The sequence below is a fragment of the Rhagoletis pomonella genome, unplaced genomic scaffold (assembly GCF_013731165.1).
Source record: "Rhagoletis pomonella isolate Grant_MI unplaced genomic scaffold, Rhpom_1.0 Rhpom_scaffold_00005, whole genome shotgun sequence".
NCBI lineage: Eukaryota > Metazoa > Arthropoda > Insecta > Diptera > Tephritidae > Rhagoletis > Rhagoletis pomonella.
The window spans coordinates 48,493,551-48,517,773 of record NW_023458559.1 but is presented as its reverse complement, the minus strand read 5'-3'; the positions used below and the strand labels follow the sequence as shown (position 1 = coordinate 48,517,773).

The following is a 24,223-nucleotide window of genomic DNA, read 5'->3' as shown; positions in this document are numbered from 1 at the left end:
TTAGGAGTAGGCGTAAAACTGCAGGTCCCTACCCTTTGTGTGACAACATCAAGGCGCACGCCACAAATCGGAGGAGAAGCGTGGCCAAACACTAACATATGTGTAAGCGCCAATCTATATCTTTATTATTATTATCGAGAGTTGACCTTGGGGCTTATGTACCCACTACAACAATAACAACAACACAATTCAGCTTTCTCAAACTCCTAAAATTAGTAACAATCAAGTTTCAGTTATGAAGAAAGTCCCTTCAAATATCATTATTTCATTTGAATATTGATTTCTGTAATTTCATTTATGAGCCACATACTAATTTTTACTGACAAGATAAGTACTTTATTGGAGTTATTAAATTTTATTTACAAAAATAATTTATAACCTAATTAATGTAAAAATAGGTTGTTTTTGTTTTCAAATGCAAGTAATGTATAAATCAAAATACATAAAGAAAATATAAATCACATAAAATTGCAGAAAAATCAATAACAGCACGAACACTAACTTTTACATGCACTTAAATAAATGAAACAAATACAGACATACTTACATAAATATGAATGCGTAAAAGAAAGAGAAAATTTTGAATAATTTACTCACGCACTGCAAACGAATAATTTTTTTGTTTTTTTTTTTTGTTTTGCACCAAAGCAGACTACAACGAAGTGAACTTAGAAACAGTGCCATAAACAAAACATAAACAAACAGAATGGGTGGCATCAATTTGCTAAGCTACACACAAACTAAGAGACTGTCCTAGAAATATGCAACGTTCAAGTATTCGCACAAGCAATTTTTCAATAGCGTCTGCGTGCGTATTAGTATCGCAAACAGCCAGTCAAACGGAAGTTGAGTGCAAGCTGGTTGAATTCTAACAACAAAGCTAAAGTGACATCATTTGCTTTGCCAAGAGCAGGAAGATAAATAAATATGTTCGCAAAGCAGCACATACACACCTACCTTTATTTATGATTGCATGTGTTAGTTTAATTATGATTGAGTAATTACATAAGTGTGGCTAGGTGTGTGTGTGTGTTTTAATATGTGCAGCAAAACTCAGCGGATGTTGGCTTCACTCGAACAAGAAAGTGTTTGTGATTTGTGTAACAAAAATACATTTGTATGTATAGTTAGATATAAAGATTGATATGTATGAATCAAGTAGAGAATGTGAAAAGCGTACAACTGTAAAGCGTGGAAAAAAGGAGAAATGATTATTAACGAAACGAACCAAAAGATTAAGGAAGTAGTAATTTGTTGTGCTGAAAAATTGCGCTTGACACACAAGTTTATACACATACAGTATTGGCCAATACAATAGCACCCCCATTTCAAAGTAATATTGTTTGCCACTCATGTTTATTTATTTATTTTTAAGAATTTTCAATTAAAATACAGTTCATTCTCTCACAAAACTCACATAAACTCAAGTTTAAAACTTTTTAAAAGACCGCAAAAAAATGCTTTTTTCTCAGAAGCTCTAGAATTTTTTTGAATACACAGTTTTATAGCCCATTCAATTCTAGTCTAATAATGTGCAAGTTTCAAGTGGCTAAAAATTACCGTTGATTTTTTAGAATTTTTTTCGCCGAGGATGTTGCGGGTTTCTGCCATATAAAAATAAATTGTGTTAAGTCGTTATATGGAAGCAAATGAGACAAAAAAAAATTCTAAAAAATCAACGGTAATCTTTAGCGACTTGAAACTTCCACATTATTGGACAAAATTGAATGCGCTATAAAACTGTGTACTCAAAAAAATTCTAGAGCTTCTGAGAAAAAAGTTTGAAATTTAAGGGAAAGTTTGTTGGACTTGTTTGCGGTCTTTTAAAAAGTTTAAAACATTGGTTTATATGGGTTTTGTTAGAGAATGAACTGTATTTTAATTGAAAATTCTTAAAAACAAATAATTAAACATAAGTGGCAAACAATATCGCTTTGAAAGGGGGGTGCTATAGATATGTCCAATACTGTATGTAAGTGGCTTCCAGGGAACGGAGTGAAAGAATGATAAATCTCAGTGATTATTTAAACGCTAACCAAACAGATTAGAAGCAATCAAAAAGCGAGTGAAACAATCACACATTGCAAACAAAAACAAAAGAATACAAACACAAAAAAGCTGTGGGAGTAGACGTGAATTAGACACAGTCGGTGCTAGGAAAGAGTGCCACTAACGGAAATGACTGCTGTGGAAGATGTGTAAACAATAGTGTCAGTTAAAAAAAAAACAACAACAACAACAACCGTGGTAGCAGTCACATAGCGTCTGTATATGGAAACAAATGTTACAGATTAAATTATTAAATGGTGAGTATTTGAATTTATTAGAAATATGTCAGAGTATGTTAGGGTGGGTCTTAATATGGTTTATAAATATTTAAATTGAAAAGAATACCAAGAAGTTTATGTAAAAGGAGAGTTAAATAGTATGGCCTTGTTGAACTCAAAACGCATTTTTTTTTTTTACTTTTATTTGAACAATTTTTGTTTAGATTAAAGGATTTTTGTGTACTTTTGGGTTAAAAAATTAAAAATTTTCAAAACCCTGGTAGCGGCCCTAAAATTGTCTAAAATTTTTTAAAAGCTCGTGGACGTCTTTATTTTGTACGTCGAACAAAGTACATGGGTGCCTCATACAAAATTTTGATTTGATATTTTGATGACTACCCTAATCTATGCACAGTGGGGAGCAAAATGGTTACTTTTTTAATATTAACATGTGTTTCATATTTAAACCTTTTCGTTGATATTTGATTTAAATATTTTCCATGCTATAGCTAAAACAGCTTTAATCAAGGTTTTAAACCACAACAAAAAAAAATGAAAAATGCTTCAAATTTTCTAACTTTATGATATCAATTTGTAAAAAACTTTTCAGTAAGAAACATTTATAACCCATGAAATTTTTGTATAATAGGGTGCAAGTTTAAAGATTCCAACAAAATGCTTTAAGGAATAAAAGTGCTTTAAGGAGTAAAAAATATATATCAGGACTCAACCGCCAAAAAAACGCAAGCGACAGGATTTTTTAAATATTTTTTTGATGCAGAATTGCATATAGATGCTGCATATTCTGCATCAAAAAGAAAATTTTTGAAAAATATGTTGCTTACGTTTTTTTGGCGGTTAGAGCTCGATATAAAAATTAAAATCAACCCGATTTTCTAGAGTCTTCAAACTTACACTTTATTATACTAAATTTTGATAGGCTATACGACTGCAGAAGTGTTTTACAAATACATATCAAAAAGTTAGTAAATTTGATGCAAATGTGAAAAACTTTCTAATTTTTTTCTTTGGTTTAAAACTCTGTTTAAATCTGTTTTAGCCATAGCATGGCCAATATTTTAATCAAGCATCAAGGAATATGTTTTAATATGAAAAACATGTTAATACTAAAAAAATACCATTTTGGCATTTTTCTCCCCACTGTATATTACACTTAAATTTTTTTGAGCAATCGAGTCCTTTAGTATGAGTCCGTAGGCAATCATTTTTTTTATAATTAAGGAGTAGAGGAACATTGTCTACATTCAGAAGCAAAAATATTTGTAGTAGAGACAATGCTTATTATGGAGAGAACCGATAGCTGTATTAAGAGTTTTTAAACGAAGTGAAGTGGAACGATAATGCTAAAAGGAACTTCAGGCAGGTGCCTTGCGATACCTCCATTTTGAGTAATTCAGTTTTTGAAGCGTCGTTCACATTCCGAGAAGATACATTTGATCTCGCTATAGAATCAGTTTCATTAGAATATCTACAACTTTTAGCTCCGTACAAATTGGGATTAACCCCTGCACGTTATTTGAGATTGAATGAAATTTTAAGCCACGTGATTCAGTTTCGTACGATTTCTTCAATCTGATGTTGGAAAGCGTAATACGAGATGCCAACCTAAATAAATCGCAGTTGTAGTATACTTACAGTGGCGAACATATAAATAGGGACGCGACATTTTAAAATTTTTTGATCATTTACCTTTTTTTATTTAATATTTATTATTATTTTATGAAAGTATACCCCATTAGATACTAAAAACCAACTCCGAGTTTCCATCTCCTGGAATTTTCTTATGCGAGCAGTGGAACCACATCTCCCACTCATTAAGTACCGCCGCCGAAGAAGTAGTCGCATTTCAGCGAGCCCGAAAGAACAACTGGTACGATGAGGAGTGTCAGGAAGCTGCAGAGAAAAAAGACGCCGCCTATAGGGTCACGCTGCGATCGGGCGCAACGCGCGCTATGTGGAACCGCTATAGGGATCTGAATAGGGAAGCGAGACGTATTTGCCGCAACAAAAAGATAGAGGCCGAAATATGTGAGTGCAAAGAGCTTGAAATGCCTGCCGAGAGGAGGAATGCTCGCAAATTTTACCAGAGAGTTAGGCAACTTACGAAAGGTTTCAAGACCAGGGCGTACTCCTGTAAGAACAACAATGGGAACACTTTTCCACGCTACTGAATGGTAGCAGCACGGAAAGTTGTGGAGAAGGAGGACCCGATCCCCCAGTCGATGGTGACGGAGTCGATGTTCCTCCGCCTGACTGACGAGGTACGAATAGAAATAACGTGGCTGTAAAACAACAAAGCTGCTGGAGCTGACAGGCTGCCAGCTGAGCTATTCAAGTCCGGTGGCGAGGAGTTGATAAGGTCTATGCATCAACTCTTATGCAGAATATGGTCAGATGAACGCATGCCCGACGACTGGAATTTAAGTGTGCTCTGCCCAATCCACAAGAAAGGCGACCAAGCCATCGGGCCAACTACCGCGGGATCAGCCTTCTAAGCATAGGTTACAAGGTCTTATCGAGCGTATTGTGTGAAAGACTGAATCCCACCGTCAATGAACTGATTGGGCCTTATCAGTGTGGCTTTAGACCTGGCAAATCTACCATAGACCAAGTATTCACAATACGCCAAATCTTGGAAAAGACCCGCGAGAAAAGGATCGACACTCACCACCTATTTGCCGACTTTAAAGCCGCTTTCGACAGCACTACAAGGAGTTGCATATACGCCGCTATTTCTGAATTTGGCATCCCCGCCAAACTGATACGGCTGTGTAAAATGACGTTGAGCAATACCACCAGCTCCGTCAGAATTGGGAAACACCTCTCCGAGCCGTTCGCCACCAAACGGGGTTTCAGACTTTCGTCTGACTTCTTTAATCTGATGTTGGAGAAGATAATAAGAGCTGCAGAACTCAACCGCTCGGGAACAATTTACTACAAGAGCGTACAGTTGCTGGCGTCCGCCGATGACATCGACATCATCGGTAACAATAACCGCGAAATCTGTTCTACCTTTTCCAAGTTGGATAAGGAAGCAAAGCGAATGGATCTGGTGGTAAACGAGGACAAGACAAAGTATCTCCTGCCATCTAACAAACAGTCAGCACATTTGCGCCCACGTCACTGTTGACAGTTATAATTTCGAAAAAGTAGAGAATTTCGTTTACTTGGGAACCAGCATTAACACCGATAATAAGGTCAGCATGGAAATCCAACGCAGGAACACTCTTGCCAACAAGTGCTACTTTGGACTGAGTAGGCAATTCAGGAGTAAAGTCCTCTCTCGACGTACGAAAACCACGCAGAAGCATGGGCAATGACAACATCCGATGAGGCGGCTCTTGGAGTATTCGAGATAAAGATTTTGCGGAAGATTTACAACGACATGGACATAGTGCAGCGAATTAAAATACAGCGGCTCCGCTAACTTGGTCATGTCGTTCGAATGGACACCGACGCTCCAGCTCTGAAAGTATTCAACTAGGAACCCGCTGGTGGTAGCAGAGGAAGAGGGAGGCCCCCACTGCGATGGAAAGATCAGGTGGAGAAGGACTTGGCGTTTCCAATTGGCGTTAGCTGGCACAGAAAAGAAACGACTGGCGTGCTTTGTTGAACTCGGCCAAAATTCCTTAGGCGGTTACAGTACCAAATAAGAAGAAGAAGAGGAATTTCCTTGACATTTTGCAATGTTTATTTCTGAAAAAATTATATTTTAAGGACTAATGTATACTCGACACATCCTCGAGTTTCGTCTCTTTAACTTTATAAGCTTTAAAAAATAAAATTTGTTAAAAGGGCTTTTTCAATACCTGTTCATTCTCGTGAACCAAAATATTTGAATTTAAATTTAAATGAATTAAATTCGACAGAATTGTGTCTTTGATTAGGTACGCCTATTGCTATTATACATTGCACTGAATAACAAAGTCCTTTTTAAACAAATTCTGACTCCAGAGAGAAAAACGAAAAACGCAGTTTTACTATATTTATTTGGCCCATAGTTTCGTGTGTATATTGATTCTTTCATGTGTTTTGATTTTTTTTTTGTTTTTGTCGCCCGGTGTTAAGTGAAAGTTAATTGTTCCCACTCCTCTACGTAAAAGTTTGTGGTTATTGAACTCAACTACCTTAATTAGTACCATCCCCCAACATATGTATGTATGTATATGCCCAGCAAAAACTTTGATTCTTTGGTAAGCGCTTACTGTTTGTATCGATGGAGTAACGCATTACAATACGCCTCAAGACAAAATTTTTCACTTTCCCGTTTACCCACTGCATTTTTACAATTTCTCGCTTACCTCCAATGACATGCTCAAGTTAAAGTAATGCGTTCTGTAAACTAGAAGGTGAGTGGTGTATCTCGATTGGTAAGCATATATTACGAAATTCACCTCATACCATTAGAGATAAGCGAGAAATTTTAAAAATTTTAAAAACGGGTAATGCAGCGGGTAAACGAGAAAGATTTTGTCTTGAGGCGTATTGTAATGCGTTACTCAATCGATACAAAAAGTAAGCGCTTACAAAAAAAAAAAGAAAAGTTTTTGCTGGGTGTATACATATTTACGATACACATGGGAAATCACATATTGTTCCACACCCATTGAAAAATACCACCTACTTTTATCCACTCATCCACCCAAATTGACCACCGCCCTTTTGTTCTTGCTCTTGCTAGACATAACATCAATACATATTTATGTATGTACGTATGCAGCTGTGTATGTACGTGAGTCCATTAAAAAGGTTAAGTTCAGGGCGCTCCCTTTCAATTTAACGTTTATCTGTGTTTCATTACTTAAAATTCTTTCTAATTTTTTCACTTCATACTTCCACTTACATATTTTCATTACTCCTCGACAATTGATTTCACTTCGATTGCTTTTTGTCTGCCATAAGACGACGCATTCGAAATCAGGTGCTCAGACAGGCAACAATTTTTGAATTATTCACAGCCACGTGTTCACTTTCAGTCATTCGCACCCATTTACCTTTTTCTAATGTACGATTATGTACGAGTGAGTGTGCATACGTGTGTAAATGTGTTTGTCTAGCACATTTTTACCGTCTGGTTGAAGTTGCGTTTAAAAACATTAATTACTTATTACATATCGTACATATGTACTAGGGATGTTGCGAATGTGGATTCACATTCGCATCTGCGGATGTCAAGTAATTTTACAAAATAATTTAGGTAAGTAAATTAGGTGATATAGGTGGGTAAATAAAAAAATGCAAAAGTTAATAATTTTTAATAATGTTTATTTTATTGAGTTCTTGAATTTAAAAACTGGAACATTATATTTAATAAAAAGTAATGCTGCTGCCTTTTCAGGTTGCAGCCTGTTTTTTAAAGGGTCGCAAATCACACCTACCCTTGAAACTTGAAAATGTTGGATGAGTATTCCTACTTTTAATCTTCGCTTGAATAATCTAGCATGATTGCAAGATCGTTGTGTAAACACGGCTCACAAGCCAAACCAGATGTGTCAGGTTTTTCTAAAGCTTTTTCGGAAGAATTCTTCATTCTCTTTACATAATTTGAACGCTTCAGAATTTGGAGAACCTGTAACGCCATAAGATTTTCCGATTTTAGTTTTTGTAATTCACTTTTAGGTATTCTGACCCGGGTAAATCCAAGTTTCCAGCTATGTCCAATATTGAAAAAAAAAATTCAACAAACTTTCGTACAAATTTCGAGCTTTTTTAAAAATTCTAAAAAATCAACCGTAATTTTTAACCATTTGAAACGTGTACTTTATTCTACTAGAATTCCATGGGCTGCTAAACTGCATCTAATCTAATTAAAAAATTTTTACGAAAATTTGTTGATTTTTTTTTCAAATTGCATGCATTATATATTGGGCTACAAAATAAAAAAATTTTTATTTGTTTTTTTACTCAAAATATTGGTACAATACAGCAATCTTCTATTGAAAAATTTCAACAAATTATTTTTCGTTATTGGGATAAAGAAAAATATTTGGGTATTCACACAATTGGGCTACGATTTGCACCAAATTCCGGCAAATACCCAATCGTGTGACACTGCCTTTAAACTTGTATTTATACGGGTGTTGTTGTAGAATGTAGAATGAACTATAAAAAACTAACCAAAATTTAATAACAACCAAAATAATATTTTAAAACTTGTCAAAATTTGGTGCGGTTATAATTTCTCCGACTACTGTACGTAAGCTGACTATGATTACTCGGCCACTAATATTTGACTTACAAACAAAATACGGGCACGAATTTCAAAACTTCAACCCTGTTTAAATGAAATATTTTATTTTTATCAGTATTTTTCTTTTAATCAAACTATGTTGAAATAAAAGTGAAAATAAAAAAATATTTTGTCAGAACCCCCCCAAAAAAAATCCTGGCTCGAACTTGTATCCAGTATTTGATATTCAGTCTAGTTATCTGACTCCGGCACAATTTCATTGAGATATGCCCCAAAGGAAAAGGAGCAGCTATGATTTCAAACCTTGAAATTTTGAAATATGGGAGCAATTTGGAATGGCTTCCTGAAGGTTGCGCTTGGCTACATTTTAATAATACCTAACGATGCTTGAGGACCACTGTGTGCCCATTGATAGCTCGGTTATATAGCTTGAGATATAATGCGTTTAAAGACACTTTTATCAAAGTTGATAAATCTGACTTTTGACCAGATTTTTTACACAAATACTCCTTTGTGCGGCAAAAAATATTGGCTTAAAATTACTTTTCGATTGAAGAATAAAGGGAATGCCGCATTATACTAAAGCCAGCTTCCCGACATAAGCTACTATTCCATACGAACACAGATATGTACTTACTATAACAATTCTTTGTTACTGACATTTAGTTTTAGTGTTTGCACTTTGATCTCACACTGTATCGCCATCTCGCTCTATCTCCGGCCTGTCCACTCGCTCTATTAATTCCTTTGGCATATTCCTAATGAGCCTCACCGCATGTGACACGCACTTTCCTGAAAATCCATGTACGTTTTTTTCTTTGCAAAGGCAGGTTATTTTGTATATAAACTATAAACTATGTATACATAAGTCTGTGTTTGCTTATGTAGGTTAACAATCTCTTTGTGTGCTCTACTAAAGTGTTTATGTGAGTCGTATGAAAAAATGAGTTTATGAACCTGGCCGAAAGGAGGTTTACATTTTTCATATTCCATATTCCTTTTTTAGAAATTTCTCTTTTGTAATTTTCACCATTCATTGGTCTCATCTTTCAACAGCTTGTCGACCTGCTCCACTTTCGTGCCACTCACATATCAATCCACATTGAATGCTCGCAGCAGTTGTCGAGCACATTGCAGGACACTTTCAGACAACTTATTTGTCACTATTCATTTTACATATACTATTTTTGCTTTCTACACATTTAGTGCATGATGAGTTTTTGTTTGGACTTATTGGAAAATAGCAAGCATTTACTATGTATGTAATATCACAGTGAAGTCAAACATACTTTGTACTAAAAAAATATCATAATACTCTATTTAGTCATTTAACAAAACCTAAAAGCAAAGATCCTAAGAACTAAGACTGGGTCATTTGCCCTTATCTATGTATGAGTGTGCATACATTAGGGTAGCCATTAAAAATATCAACATCATGGGGACCTCTTAATTTTTTTCTACGTAAAAAATAAAGATATCACAAAAGTTTTAAAATTAAAACAAAAATAAGAGTCGCTACCAGGGTTTGAAAAAAAAAATTTGTTTTTAATCGCGAAAATGCGACAGAACTTCGTTTTTTGCTACCAACCAGATTTCATGTCAACGTGTTTTTCGAATTTTTGCATTTTTTTTTATAACAATTTTTTCAAAACCCGGTAGTGACGAAATATTTTTTTTTTTAATTTTCAAATTTTCGTAAATTTATACGCAGAATAAAATTAAATGGTGCCCCATAAAATTTTTTTTTTTTAGTTTTCTAGTATTTCTACGCAAAAATAAGATATTCACCAAAGCTTCAAAATTAAAAAAATAGGGGTCGCTACCAATGTTTGAAAAAAAAAGATTTTTTAAATCGCTTAAATATGCTAAATTGATCAGATTTCAAGTAAAAATTTTTTTGAATTTTTGTAATTTTTTCTTTTATAAATATTTTTTCAAAACCTTCTAACGGCCCCTATTTTTTTAATTTTCGTGGATTAAGAAATTTTTATGTTGATATTTTAAGAACCACCCTAAATATAATAATAATATATAAAATGATAGCCGTTTTTTTTGTAATAATTTGGCTTAAAAACTACTTAATGGGTTTTAATCAAATTTTCGGAGGTTATTTCTTAGACATCTGGTTTTAACATAGGCTACCAAATTAATTGCTTGGTGGCATTGTGGTTGGAAACCACGTATTTATGGTCCGCTTTTGTTCATGTTACAAAAGATCATTACTACATTTTGCAGTCGCCAGATGGCGCTGGAATAGAGATATTTAGAAAAACCGTATTTATTGTACGAACTGGTTGAAATTCATAATGGATATTAGTTTCATGATAAGAAAAAAATATTTGGTGCTTACACATTCCTAGCACTTGGTCGAGCTTCTCCTTCGCACGGATCAGGGATAAGAACCTGGTCCTACCGCGTGATAGTGCCCACCTCTAACCACTCGACGACGGCGGCTGCCAATGGGAAATTATAAGAAATGTTTTTGCAAAAAATGTACTCAGTAGATGACACTGGAGTCGAGATATTTAGAAACTTCGTATTTATGGTCAGCGCCATTTTTTCTCACGCTCGCATTCACCTCTAATGCGATCTTACTTCTACCTCCGCGTGATAAAATTTGTTTGGGCGGCCAAAAGTATTTACTAGTACTTTTCATTTTACTACACAGAATCTGCCTCCCTTCTACTATTGTCAGCATAAGATATCCCTTGGTCTTCGTTATCAGACAATAGCGGTTAGACTAGTTTAAGGTGGGTTGTTCGTACTAGGGGATGCACTTCTTTGTGTACCTCAGTCTTAGTTTGAACGGCAACCGATTTAAAGTTTTATTTAAGCGTACCCTCGCGGATCCTTATCTGGTATAGATGTTAAATTAACATCATATTTCAGTACCGACCGGAGTTTGAGAATGTTTTTTCTGCGAGGAACTCTACGTAAATGTCATATTTAGTCTGCCGAGCTCTTGCAGTGTTTTCCTGGCAATGATGGCCGCTATAAAGGAGGCCTCAGACTGGCTACACACCAGTGTATTGCCAAATAAAAGGGTAAATATCTTGATACTCTGAAAGCCAAGCGGATTGATCATGGTATGATCGAAAATCGTGGAGAAATGCCTAACAATTCTCTCGATCGCCTCGGATTGCTTTCAGATTAAACTTATTCGGCTCAGAAGATACAGTGGAATATCAGGAAACTACATGGCTGACGAATTGCTTAGGTAGGGTTAGGTAGAGAACTCTGAGGAGTTCCTGTAGACTACTCATCGATCACCCAGCGAAAACCTCGACATGCAAGGATGAAAAGTCATTCTGACAAGCGGCGAACCGCGAGTAGTGGAAGAAACTTAGGCAGCTAGCCAAGCGGCAGCTCACGGGTTTTACAGGGTTCCTGCTCACTGCCCCTTAGAAACGTATGCGATACGACTTAATATCGTCTCCCCTATTTTTGTGGCTGCTTAGCGGATGACGAGGAGGAATCGTTTCAGCATTTTCTTCGCAGCTGCTTTCGCTAGGCTAATGTTAAAACATCGCGGGCCGTACTCGATTAGTAGTTCATTAATGCACCCAGCCATTTTCCTAACAACTTCATATCACCTATATTTACCGTACAGCTAAAATCTATTAGGCTATAACACAAATAAGAACATAAGAGCACATCGCGGGGCAACCACAGAGTCTAACCTAAACTAATTTACCCTCATGAAAGCTACAATGGGATTATAGCAATCCCTAAGCTAAATTTGTATAGCGAAAAATCTCTAAATGAATAACATATGGGCCTAAAAATATGCACCGCGAAAGCGAAAGTGGTTCAATATAAAATCGTAAGCATTGTAGATGTCTTGCATTTCCCTATACGAGTTATGTATTTTTAGGCACAAGCCTTATTAATTTACATTTTTAGCGATAGAAATTCAACGTAGCATTTTGGCGTAACATTGGTGATTTCAGTGCCACTATTGCCTTTTGACTATCAGAGTAGATGCTGACTTTCCAACGGGAACTAACAAAAATAGGCCTTACATATCATTTTATATGGCGGCCATCATAATTCACTAACCACAGTGAAGTTCTTTGCAGTCACGTGAGTCCTACATTACGACGATTGCAAACTAAATACATACATAAATACTTATGCATATACTAGTTTATAAATGCATACAATTTCTTCTTGAGAGTTTGTGGAAGCCGAAAGTTCAACAGCAGAATTATTCCAAATTGGCCACCTAAAATCTTCTAATCACAATTTTCTGCAGAAATTGTCGTTAATTTTTAGCTTTGATTTATTACGCTTCAAAAACTTTAGCGAATTATTTTTAGAAGTTCAAGTAGAATTTTTCATAAGCGGCTGGCCACCCACTACTAATTAGTACTACCACCACTTAAACAGGTAAAATCCAGTGCTAAGCAAAGCTGTTATCTTAACTTTATTTCAACATAAATGGTAGAGTTCTAATTATATGATTACAAAGCAATTAAAATTGCTGAATGAAAGTAAAACAAAAACACAAAGTTGCACTAAGGAAACTAACTACAAAATGACTTTGCTAACAAAAGTAATGAGTCTTTGAAAAAGTGGCACAAAGCAGCGTAGGAAAACTTGTGGAAAGGATTAGACCGGTAACCTGATTTCTAAAATTAAAGGGTGCAATTTAAGTACGGCTATGTAATTACACAGAAATGCTAGCTTATAAAATTTAGTTCCAAGCTAAAGAAAAGTATGAAAAATTGGTTTAAAATATTTGCGAATAATAGCCATTCATCAAATGCGCTTCTGAAATAAAATAAATGGGTTCTTTAATTCATCACGCCACACCATGTCGCATTAGTTGGTAAAAATCGAAAAAGTTGTGTCCGCACAGTGAATACGTTTGTTAGTTTTAAGGGTAATTTTTCTCAAAAAAAATTAAATAAACCGAAATTTCCCTATGAAATAACTTATAAGCCGCCAGAAAGCCACTAAAATTAACAAATTTCATACAAATAGCCATGCGTAAGCTCCTAATGGAAAATATTAAGTGAAATGTTGGGTGTAGATTTTTTATTTCCATATACATACATATCGTCACCTGAAGTGCAAAATAACGTAACAACATCGCCACTGAAATGGAAAAAGTCGTGACTAATTTTTATTTATTTTTTCATAAAACGATGTGGGGAGTTGTAATTTGATGAATTCCATCATAGCAATCAAAAAGTGAATTTTGAATTTTTTATAAGTTACGACTTTTTGCATTTCAGGTGACGATATATACAAGTATATAGTAGAGAAGTACAAGAGTACAAATTTAGGAAGAAAATGGAACAAAAAAAAGAAACCTTAAAAAAGGTACAGGAGTGAAAAAAATATTATGTAAAAATATGCTTTTTTTTATTCCTTTATTTATAGGTACGTAAAAGTGCATAAAATGCACCAATGCCACCTTAACTTTTGAAATGAACTTCAAGGTCATAGTCAAGATCATATTTGGACGCAAAATTTTCCGCTATTTACGAATCCGCAATAAATTTAGGCTTTCCATTTGAAAAAATCGACTTGATCTTCAAATGACGTCCAATGCCAATGTCAAGGTCAAATCAGAGATCACCACCAGATTACGCGAACGAAATCCTAAAACCCTTGCCCTCGTCTTTTGTTCTCTGATGAGTACTTTCTGAGATAGAGGGCGATCGGATACTTTTTGAGCACCCGGTATGTAAAGATCTATTAGAAAAATTATTAGCTAAGTAAATTATAATTCAACCAGCTGTATTATTTTCTCAGCATTTTAATATAAATTTTCGGAATACGAACTTGATTTTTACAGTGAAAGTTTTGAGGGCTGTTATGTAAAAATACCATTTGTGACCATATTAAGCAAAAAAGGTTTTGCTTTTTATCGCGGAATTAGGGTTAAAAATTAATTTGAATTTAGCAGGCGGAACCCTCTTCAAACACCTCAAAAGTATGCTAAATATTCACACTAAAATTATATTAACACTGTTTCGTTCTTTCGACAAATACATAGCTTTTGTAAAATTTAATTAAAATCAACTTTGCAAACAGGTGGCAACCCTCTTAAAAAAATATTTTCAAGCTGAAACCTCTTTTGTCTGTTACATATTTCATTCACCCAGTTCCTTTAATTCAAGTGGAATTTGACATTTTAAACAGGTGGCAACCCTCCTATTCAAAACAATTTCGAATGATACCCATATTGCAATTATTTAAGTTATTAAAAAAGTTGAATACAATTTTTTAACTGGGGGCAACCCATTTTCAAAAAAGAAAAACCTTATGCACATCTACCGACAATGCCCTTTAATTTAACACCTCAGTTTCTAAACCCGAACAAACTAGAAGTGGATACCTAAATGGCACAAGAACTGCATTTACAATGAAAGTCTGAAAGTAAGCAAAAAACTAATTGCATTTTTGAATTCAGCGTCCTCAAGTTGAGCAAGAAATAATTTTTCTTTTAAATCCGTCCATAATTTTATTTTCCCCACATCTTATATGGAAGTGAAGCAGTGTGCTCTATTATATTTTTAGTTTCTCGCGAAATATCAATTTTTTCTGCTATTGCAATCAGTTATTCCTTTTCCATTCAATCCACAATTTACGCCACACGTAAAAAAATTCCATCCACAATCTTATGCATTTTTTCAACAAATATTTTAAGTCACAGAAAATTTGTGCTAATTTTCGTACTTCCGTTATTTATGTTTTACTTATTTCTCTTATATTCAATTTTAATGCCTTTTGTCAGTTATTCATTCATTCAGTCTGTCTGCCATCCAATTAGCCACAAATAAAGGCGATTAAATGTGACGGTTGAGTTTCTATTATAAACGCTGATCCCGGCTTGAATGCCGCCGTTAAAGCTTTTGAGTAAACAGCAGTCGTACGCCAACGCTGCTGTGGTTAAACGGCTATCTTAATGAAAGAAAATCCTAGCAATGGCAATGAAAAATGAAAATAAATAGCGAGGAAGAGGACTTGCATTTTAATTTAGGCGGAGGTCATTTATTTTTAAATTCCACTCTATGTGTATGTACAATGTAAGTGGTGAAAAGCATTACGCTTTCTCTATTTCCGTTTTGCTATTGGCAAATGTACAAACATTAAAATGGCTCTTATAATAATTGGTAAATAGGCTGGCTGACTGAATGGCTGATTGAATAAATGTTTGATTGACTGTGTGCTTGAATAACTGCTCAGGTACACTAATTTTTCCAATAAGTGCTTCATTAAATTTACTTATATTCTTTGTTTTCCTTTCCGCCGCACGAAGAATAAGTTAAGTGTACTTACATAATTTGCGTTGATTAACTGTAAATACGTATGTTATGAGTTGACTTGACTTTAATTAAGTAATTGACGAAATCTGACAAGTAAATATGTGTTATAGAAATATTAAAACTTAGGTATATAGAACTGATTTTTCTGCAGGTTCAGCAAATCTTTATTCTCTAAAAATTAGCTGCTTATTGCCTTCGTTTAACTGGGGAACTGAGTAACAAATATTCTGTTCTGACTAAAAGTATGCTTGCGCATCAAAAAATTAAACGAATTAAAAAAAATATTCTCTTTAAAAAAAACTTAAAGAAAATTAACTTAAAAAAGAAAGAGAAAATAAAGTTAAAAAAGAAGTTCCTAAAAATTAAAAAAAAATATATATTTTTGTCTTTAAAACAATAAAATGTAAAGATTAAAAAAAACTAAATTAAAAAAGAAAAAATAAAGTGTAATAAGTAAAGCAATATATAAAACAAGTTTCTAAAAATTAATTGATATAAAGAATATTTACTTTTTTAACGAAAAAATCTTAAAATTATAAAAATGGAATGAAATTAAATTATAAACTAAAATCTACTCTCAAAATAATAAACTGTTGAAACCAAAAGAAATTTGATTTTCAAAAATATAAAAAATGTAACTACAAAAAAAAATACGCTGTCCGGATTCGGACCTTGGATCTCTCGAAAAACCACTCGACCATTGCGATATGCTCAAGTCCTTTCTGTCAAAAGACCTTTTCACCATATAATTTGCCAATTAAGCTTTTTTTGTAAAACTTTCTTGCCAGACTAAAAAGAATCGTTAATACTACTTTGTCTACTGCTTTCATTTGTCTTACAAGAGACTTGAACAATCTTAGCCAGAATTGTTGTACTGTTAATTCTATAAAAAATGGAAAAACTAGTAATCAAAGATTCGTTGTATTGAACAAATAATTCGGCGGTAAAATACCTTAAAAATTCAAGTACATAAATGTACGTTAACCTCTGAATTCAAGTCATCTAAAATAAACGAGTTATTTTATAGTCACAAAACCACATATTGGCAAGCAAACTAAGGACTATTACCAGGAAGGATTAAATAGCAAATTTGAGTTGAAATTCTGACGCTGTCTGAGGATGATGTCTATGAGACATCGAAACAATTGTAATAAAATTTTAAATAAATTACTAAGTGACTATAAGGTGTTTTCTTGTATTTCAATTCAATTGATTATATAAAAAGTGTTGCCACCTGCTAAAAAATCAAATGCAATTAAGTTAAATGAATTACTACAATATGGGTATCAATCGCATTGTTTTTGAAAAGGCTTTATTCTAAACAACATGTGGGTGGATTACCATCTGTTTAAAAATTTAATTTAACTTTAATTCAAGGGAATTAGGTAACTGAAATATGTATAACAATATTGGTGTCAGATTGAAAAATTTAATAAGGTTATAGTTTGAAACTATATTTATATAACAGGGCTGCCACTTGCCTAAAAATCAAGTTCAATGCATATGATAGGTTAAATTAATTTTAACAATGTGGATATGGAACATGAGATGGTTTGCCACCTGTCAAAAAATTTAATTCAATTAATTTCAATGAATTACTACGCTAAAGGTATCATCCACAATGGCTTTGAAAGGGCTTAATTTTCAATTACATTCAGTAGGATTGCTACCTGTTTAAAAAACCGTAAGCTTTTATAGCCTTTAAAAATTTATTTGCAAATTTATACTAGAACTTACCCTTAAGTAGAGAATTTTTAAATACCCTTAAGTAGAGAATTAGTAAATATTTCCAACGGCGAGTGCACAGCAAACGCACATTTTTAGCAGTTTAGTTTCCAAACTACGAACTGTCAACCATAACACCCAAGCAAGAATCTCAGCGCCGTTGAGTGGTGTTACATAACTTTATGACTGTAGTTCATTTCTAAAATCCATTAAAATTTGCAAAAAATACGATATTTTTCCTCGTAGCTCTGCCGGTACCAGTTCATATTATATTTGTATTAAACTATTTGGATCATATCGTATTTCTCTGCTTTACAATTATCCAATTTAATATAACACATGATGAATAAAGCAGTTTTTTACAACTTCGGCTTGTATTAAACACATCTAAACAACCAACTAAACAATTATAATTATCAACACGGCACTTTGACAGCGCGGTACGAGCGAATTAAAGCAAAGAGGGATTAAAAAATAATAGAATCTAGTCAAGAATTATAATCTCTTCACCCTATATTCAGTTAAAATAGAAAAAAGTCGGTCAAATACCCCTCTGTGCTGCGTTTGGAAAAGCAATTCGAAATGCAATTCTTTCACGTTTAGCATCATTTGCATCGCCTTGGGACACGCCTTTGTGAAATTATTTTGTCATTGAGCACCCATGTACGTAGGTATACGAGCAGTTTCTTCCCTTCATATGTGTCAATTTTTCTGAAAATAGCTGGTGAATAAAATGCCTTGCGGAGCCCAAAAAACTGAAACTGAGGCCATAAGATTGCCAGCTGAACGTTGCGGTGACTATCAGTAGCTGCTGGTCACACATATTTGTTACGCATACGCAGTGTACAACCAACGCTTTTTGATTTGAGTGATCAAAAAGAAATATAAACATAAATATAAAACATTACCATGATAGGACGGTGGATATTTTTATTGCTGTATTATTTAATTTTCCGGCAAAATAAAATAACAATAAACGTTTGTTGTCAATAAAAAAATTTATTTAGATAATAACGCATAAGTGGAAGAAAGGAAAAAATCGACTAAAAGGCAAAACATAAACAGTCGAAATCTCCAATACAATAAAGTCACCAAATACTTCAAAAACCATAAATAAAAAAAAACAACAATAATAGGCTCCCAAAACACCGAACAACAAAAAATAGAAGTGCTGACATCTTGAAGATGTGACAGAAGCAACAATGGAAGACATAAATAACGGACGGTTGAAGTGACACCAAGTATTGTATGCAGATCAAGTGTAGGCAACTTTAGGCGGCAGACCGCAACATACGTACATTTATACATACATAGAAGTTTGGTGACGAAGCAGCAGAACAGTAGACTGTAGTCAAAGTTTTACGGGAAGCTGAAATTATTCTATCACATTTGCATATGCGGCATTGATAAAAATAACAATATGAAGTTGTTGTTCACTGCATGTTTTTTTACGTGTGTACGAGTATAAGTGAATGTCGTCTGCCCGCTTGTAGCTGGGTGTGTATTGCTTGTGCACAACGCATGGCAAAAATGTAACAATCGTCCGTCCAACAAAAGAAAGCTACCAGACTTACGCCAATTTAATTCACTTGCTTTGGCAATATCCAGCCATGCGCCACTTTCGTACGCTCATCGCAAGCTCGCAGGGACCCATTTTATGCTTGCCAAGCCGTGAGACTTTTGTAGTTTTCCATTTATTTATTTATTTTTTTGGTTCTCTTTTGCTACTCGGCACAAATTTACATTTACACGCGCAAGAATTTCTGAGTGCGTCTGGGGTTCTGTTTGTCTCACCCAGTAGGAAATTTTGCTATTTTGTTTCGTGGGGAAAATGGAAATATCGCGCACTGTCTCTTACTTTTTGTCGAATTGAACCAGTTTCAAATACACCTATGTACTATTTAGTGCGAAATTAAAGAAACAATTTCTTCCACTAACGCAGTTCAATGCGCAGGGATTTTATATGAGTTCGTATGCATATACACTTGCAAGCATTCTGCACCATGTTTATGCCCCTAAAAGCATGCTACGCGCTGTATAATAAATTATTATGCGTGAAGTAAATTTATGTGGCATTTTATGGTTGTTTGTTTGTCCTTCATTTATGACGAAATTGTCAGCGTTATATTGCTATTTGGTATGATTTTTTCTGGTTTCTTATATTCACTTGGCAGTGGAATGTAACATAAATATTTGCATTGATGTAATAAATTGTCGGCAATGTAATAAAAGTAAATGTAAATAATATTACATTACAAGGTCGGCAGACATATCTACAAGTAAATATGTACATGCGAGCAAGAGGAATTTTATTTACACACCTATGCAAAGGAAATTTATTTTTGGTGCCGAATAGCGCATTTATTTGGCTTTGAAGTTTGTTATTAAATCAGCGTAAATTGTATGCACCTTAGCGCAAATTGATGTAAGTTAGGGAAATATTAAGCAATCACGTGACTTCTAATAATGAGAAAATTGTTTTACTGCAGAAAACAAATAAAATATCTAAATAATTGTCTTTGAGGTCGTTTATACAACTAACTAGAAGTAGGGTGGAAAAGCGCAGAGGGCAAAGAATTTCGATTCACTGTAGAACAGCGTTTTCCAAAAAAAAAAAATTAAAAATTAAAATTCCAAATAAAAACATTTTTTTTTTTAATTTTGAAATCAAAAGGAATTGGTGAAAAAATTATCGTAGTGTTTTTTGGAGGCACTATTCGAACTCGCTCTCAATATTATTTCCTCATGGTTAAAAAAATATTACTTTCATTGTTTTTTTTGCAAGCAGTTTCGAATAATTTTTCGATTTTATTAACAAAAAAATAAGTCATTGAAAATACAAAAAAAAAATAGATTTTTCCTTTCATTTTAATTTTTCTAAGTTTTCTTAGGATTTTTGAGGCCCTGCGGAATTTTTTCAACACTTTTTGGGGTTTCTATTATTTTAGTTTTTGGGACTTATCTCAATTTTATTTTTTATTTTATTTTTTTTTGCCGTATAACAATTTTATTAAGCTTGAGGCCTTTTTTAATGAAAAATGTTGTGGAAAAGCAACAATAATTTTTTAAATATATTTGTTATTGGGTCATTCCATTGTGACTGGTGGAACATTTTACTTCAGAATGTGATCAATTGTGAATTATAACTATGTGGTCGGGACTTATACAACCGCGAAAGCTATTTTTTAACATATGTAGTTATCATTTAAATGAATGTGTGACTGGTGGGACACTGAAAAGAACTCTATTTTACCTTTGTGCACTCAAAGATGAATTTTAGCCAAAACACTTAATTTTTTACGAAACATGTTTTGGTGTTGCAGATTATGAGCTGCAAGATTTTTTCTTCAATAAAAATTAGGCTTATAGAATACTAGATCGCCATCATCCGCTTTTTCAGGAGTTTTTCGGAACTTGCTCGGATTTTTATCGAGAATTTCCGAAAATGTTCAAGATTTGTTTCGGGAGTTTGTCAGATCTGCAATACTCTTCTGGTTTTTTATGCGTTTCTTTTTATATTTTTTGAGACCGTCCGGCATGTTTTTTTGAGCACAACTAGGCATTTATATACCATCACGGTTTTCTTGGGAATTTTCCGGGACCCTACGAAATTTTTTCGTGAGTTTCCAGGAATTTTAGTGCTTTTCTCTTACAGATTTTTCATGAGTTTTTCGTGACTTTTCAAAATTATACTTTCATTATTTTCAGCACGAAATACCGACTAGTTTTTAGCTTTTACTTCTTCTTATTTGCCGCTGTAACCGCCTAAACGATTTAGGCCGATTACAACAAAGCACTGGTTTTCACTAGCAAAATATAAGAAAAATATTCCTGATATTTTCGAAGCACAAAATAGACATTGAAATCAAAATAATAAAAATTTAGATATTTTTCGGATTATTTAATTATTCAAGGTTTCCTTGCGATTTTTTACGGGACCGTTCATATTTTTTATTCATTTTTCTTTTCATTTTTCTTTTGATTTTACCTTTTGATTTTTTTCAGGAGGTTTTCGGGAGCTATTAATATTTTTTGAAACCATTTTGTGAGTCATCGCACTAAATTTATTGGCTTTTGGTGGAACTTTTTCGAGATTTCCCGAGATCTTTCAAGACTTGTTTCGGGACATTTCTTCAGAATTCTTTTTTTTTGTTTTTTTTCACGTATCCTTTTTAAATTTTTCGCGAAGGCTCGGCAGGTATTGTGAGCATATTTGTTTTAGCCTTTGGTGTTTTTCGGAAATCTTTGTGAATATTTTTAGAGTTTTTTAGAAACTTAATAAAATGAAGGGTTGTCAATGTTATTGCGGCTTATTAAAAGGGTTGTTTTTCGAAACTCCTGAAGGTTTTCACGGGATTTTGTCGGTTCCGTTAAAAATTTTGACAAGATTTTCTGAGATTTAATTTTAGAGATTTTTCGTAAGGATTTTTTTTTCTGGATTTTCTAGGTATTTGCGGAACTTTTGGGAATGTTTTGCTATTACTTTTTGGGAGTTTTTGGGAATTTCGCGAGATACTCCATGGGCTTTTGATATTTATCGGGACTTTACTGGATCTTCTATATCAATGACGACTATACTAATACTAAAACATGTGGTGCATGTTAGAAGCGAAGGCAAAGCTGCAAAATGCCGGCTTTCTTCTAGATCTTTCGTGTTTTGGATAGTTCGGGATTTTCCCAGATTTCGGGGTTTTTCGCTAAATGTCGTCTTGTTTTTACGATTTCCAAGAAGTATTGGGACTTTTCTTACTGTTTTTTTTGTTGTTTATTTTTCGGCCTCTTTCGATGTTTTTGAGTGCAGTTTCCAAGACATTTCGGGCATATTTCGTGACTTTTCTGAATTGTTCGGGAATTTTTTCGGAACCTCTCAGAATTACTTTAGGAACTATTCGTAATTTTTCTTGTCTCATTTGTTAGAAACTTTTAAGCTTTCTTTAGGACATTCCTTGACTTCGGCATGGTTTTGGAACTTTTCTTAATTTTGACACTCTAAAACGGAGAAAAACTTTTCCCCTAACGAATGGACGCCACGAGGCACTAAGCATATTTGTGAGTCCCTTCAATTTGTATCTGTACCTAGGCGAATCGCATTATTGACAGCAGAATTATTTAGTAAATAACGCATCATTTGACTTTTCATTGAGTTGCTGTGAATTATTTATATTTATAATTAAATACAATATGCTGAATACTCTAAATAAAACAACGATATTCTTGGTTGTTGCGAATAACTTTATATAAAACTCCCCCCAAAGAGAAATCCTGCAGCCGACCCTGGTCAGAAGTATTACTTTTTGATACGTCGACTCTAAATTTTTCTTCCACATAAGTCGATTTATTGAGGAGTTTAATTAATGGAAAATTCATATCCGGAAATCACGAGAATCTTCCGTACAAATAAAAGTGAGAAAATTCTGTCATAGCGAATTACTGTTCGCCTTAGATTTATGAGCCAGAGTAAATGCTCAGTGAGTATTTGGATCGTATCATTTTCTATTTAAAAAAATAAAAATTTCCCAATTTTCTCAACTGCAGTGCGTACGAAAAACGTAATTTTCGGTAAAATAAGCTTGAAAAACAAGTAAAAAAGTCTAAGCTCGGGCGGTTTTTCACCTTTCCGAAAACTACCACTACATGATAAGCACGGGTGGTTTTATCTCTATTTCAAGTGTGCACAAGTGCGCTCGGGTATAAAAACAATAAGTCACGTATACGACCTGTCACCCTATTTCTTATACAACTACGAATCTAGATAATTACAAACCGAACTTTATCAAATATCGTAGGTATCAAATATCGTCGACCGCTGTTAAGAAAAAACCTTTTTTCTATATTTTTTTGCGATGTTGCTTTGACCAGGGCTTGAACCCAGGCGTTGCGGAGTGGAAGCGCGCACTACTTACCACTACACCACATCGGCCGATATTTACTGAAATATCGTAGTTCTTAAATTTTTCGAAAATACCTTTATATGAGAAGTGGGCGTAGTTATAGTCCCATTTCGTCCATTTTCAATGCCAATCTACCTTGGATAAAGGGCAATCTACATACCAAATTTCGTTAAGATATCTGAATTTTTTGCTCGAGTTGTCGTGTACACGGGCGGACAGACAATCACCGCTTAATCGACTTCTCTATTCTATCTGAGGATTTATGTATACATTTGTCTATATCTATATCTATCTCGATTCGTTTTGGCTGTTGCAAACAACCGTTATGTGAACAAAGTTATAATACCCTTGTGCACAAGTGCGCTCGGGTATAAAAATTTGGGCCAATTTGCCATGACATGAAAATAAAATTGTAACAGTAACTGACAGCGTTGGAAAATGTATTCATGCCAAGCACTAAAAATAGGTTACCTAGAACTAGTGGGAATAAAAATGTCATTCACCAAAGGTCAGTAACAAAAGCATCCAGAAACTAGTGCATCCGTATGTTCATATGTATGTAGTATGTACAAACATTTCCACGCAACTTTATAAACCCCAAATTACGAAAAAATTTGCTTCACATTGCGGAAAAATACCAACGAAAAAAATTGCAAAGCGTGAAAAATCGTAAAACGTGGCAGATTGCAAATTGATTTAGTAACGAGGGGGAAAAACCCACAAAACTTTTAGTGGCAATAAAAACTGGATGCAGTGTGTGGAAAAAAGAAAAAAGTATTGGAGAAAAAGCATAGAAAATGAGAAAAGTAATAAAAGGAATTTTAAAAGAGAGTAAAATAAAAAATTAAT

The 24,223-nt window shown here is 34.0% G+C and overlaps 1 protein-coding gene across 1 annotated transcript in view; it reads left to right on the top strand.

Annotated features, from left to right (window-relative positions):
* Positions 1-24,223, top strand: part of LOC118739086 (uncharacterized protein DDB_G0271670-like) — a 112,447-nt gene that overhangs the window by 15,692 nt on the left and 72,532 nt on the right. Inside the window, exon 2 of the mRNA XM_036470211.1 lies at positions 2,044-2,306. The gene's annotated coding sequence lies outside the window, so the exon portion shown is untranslated. The remainder of the gene's footprint in view (positions 1-2,043; positions 2,307-24,223) is intronic.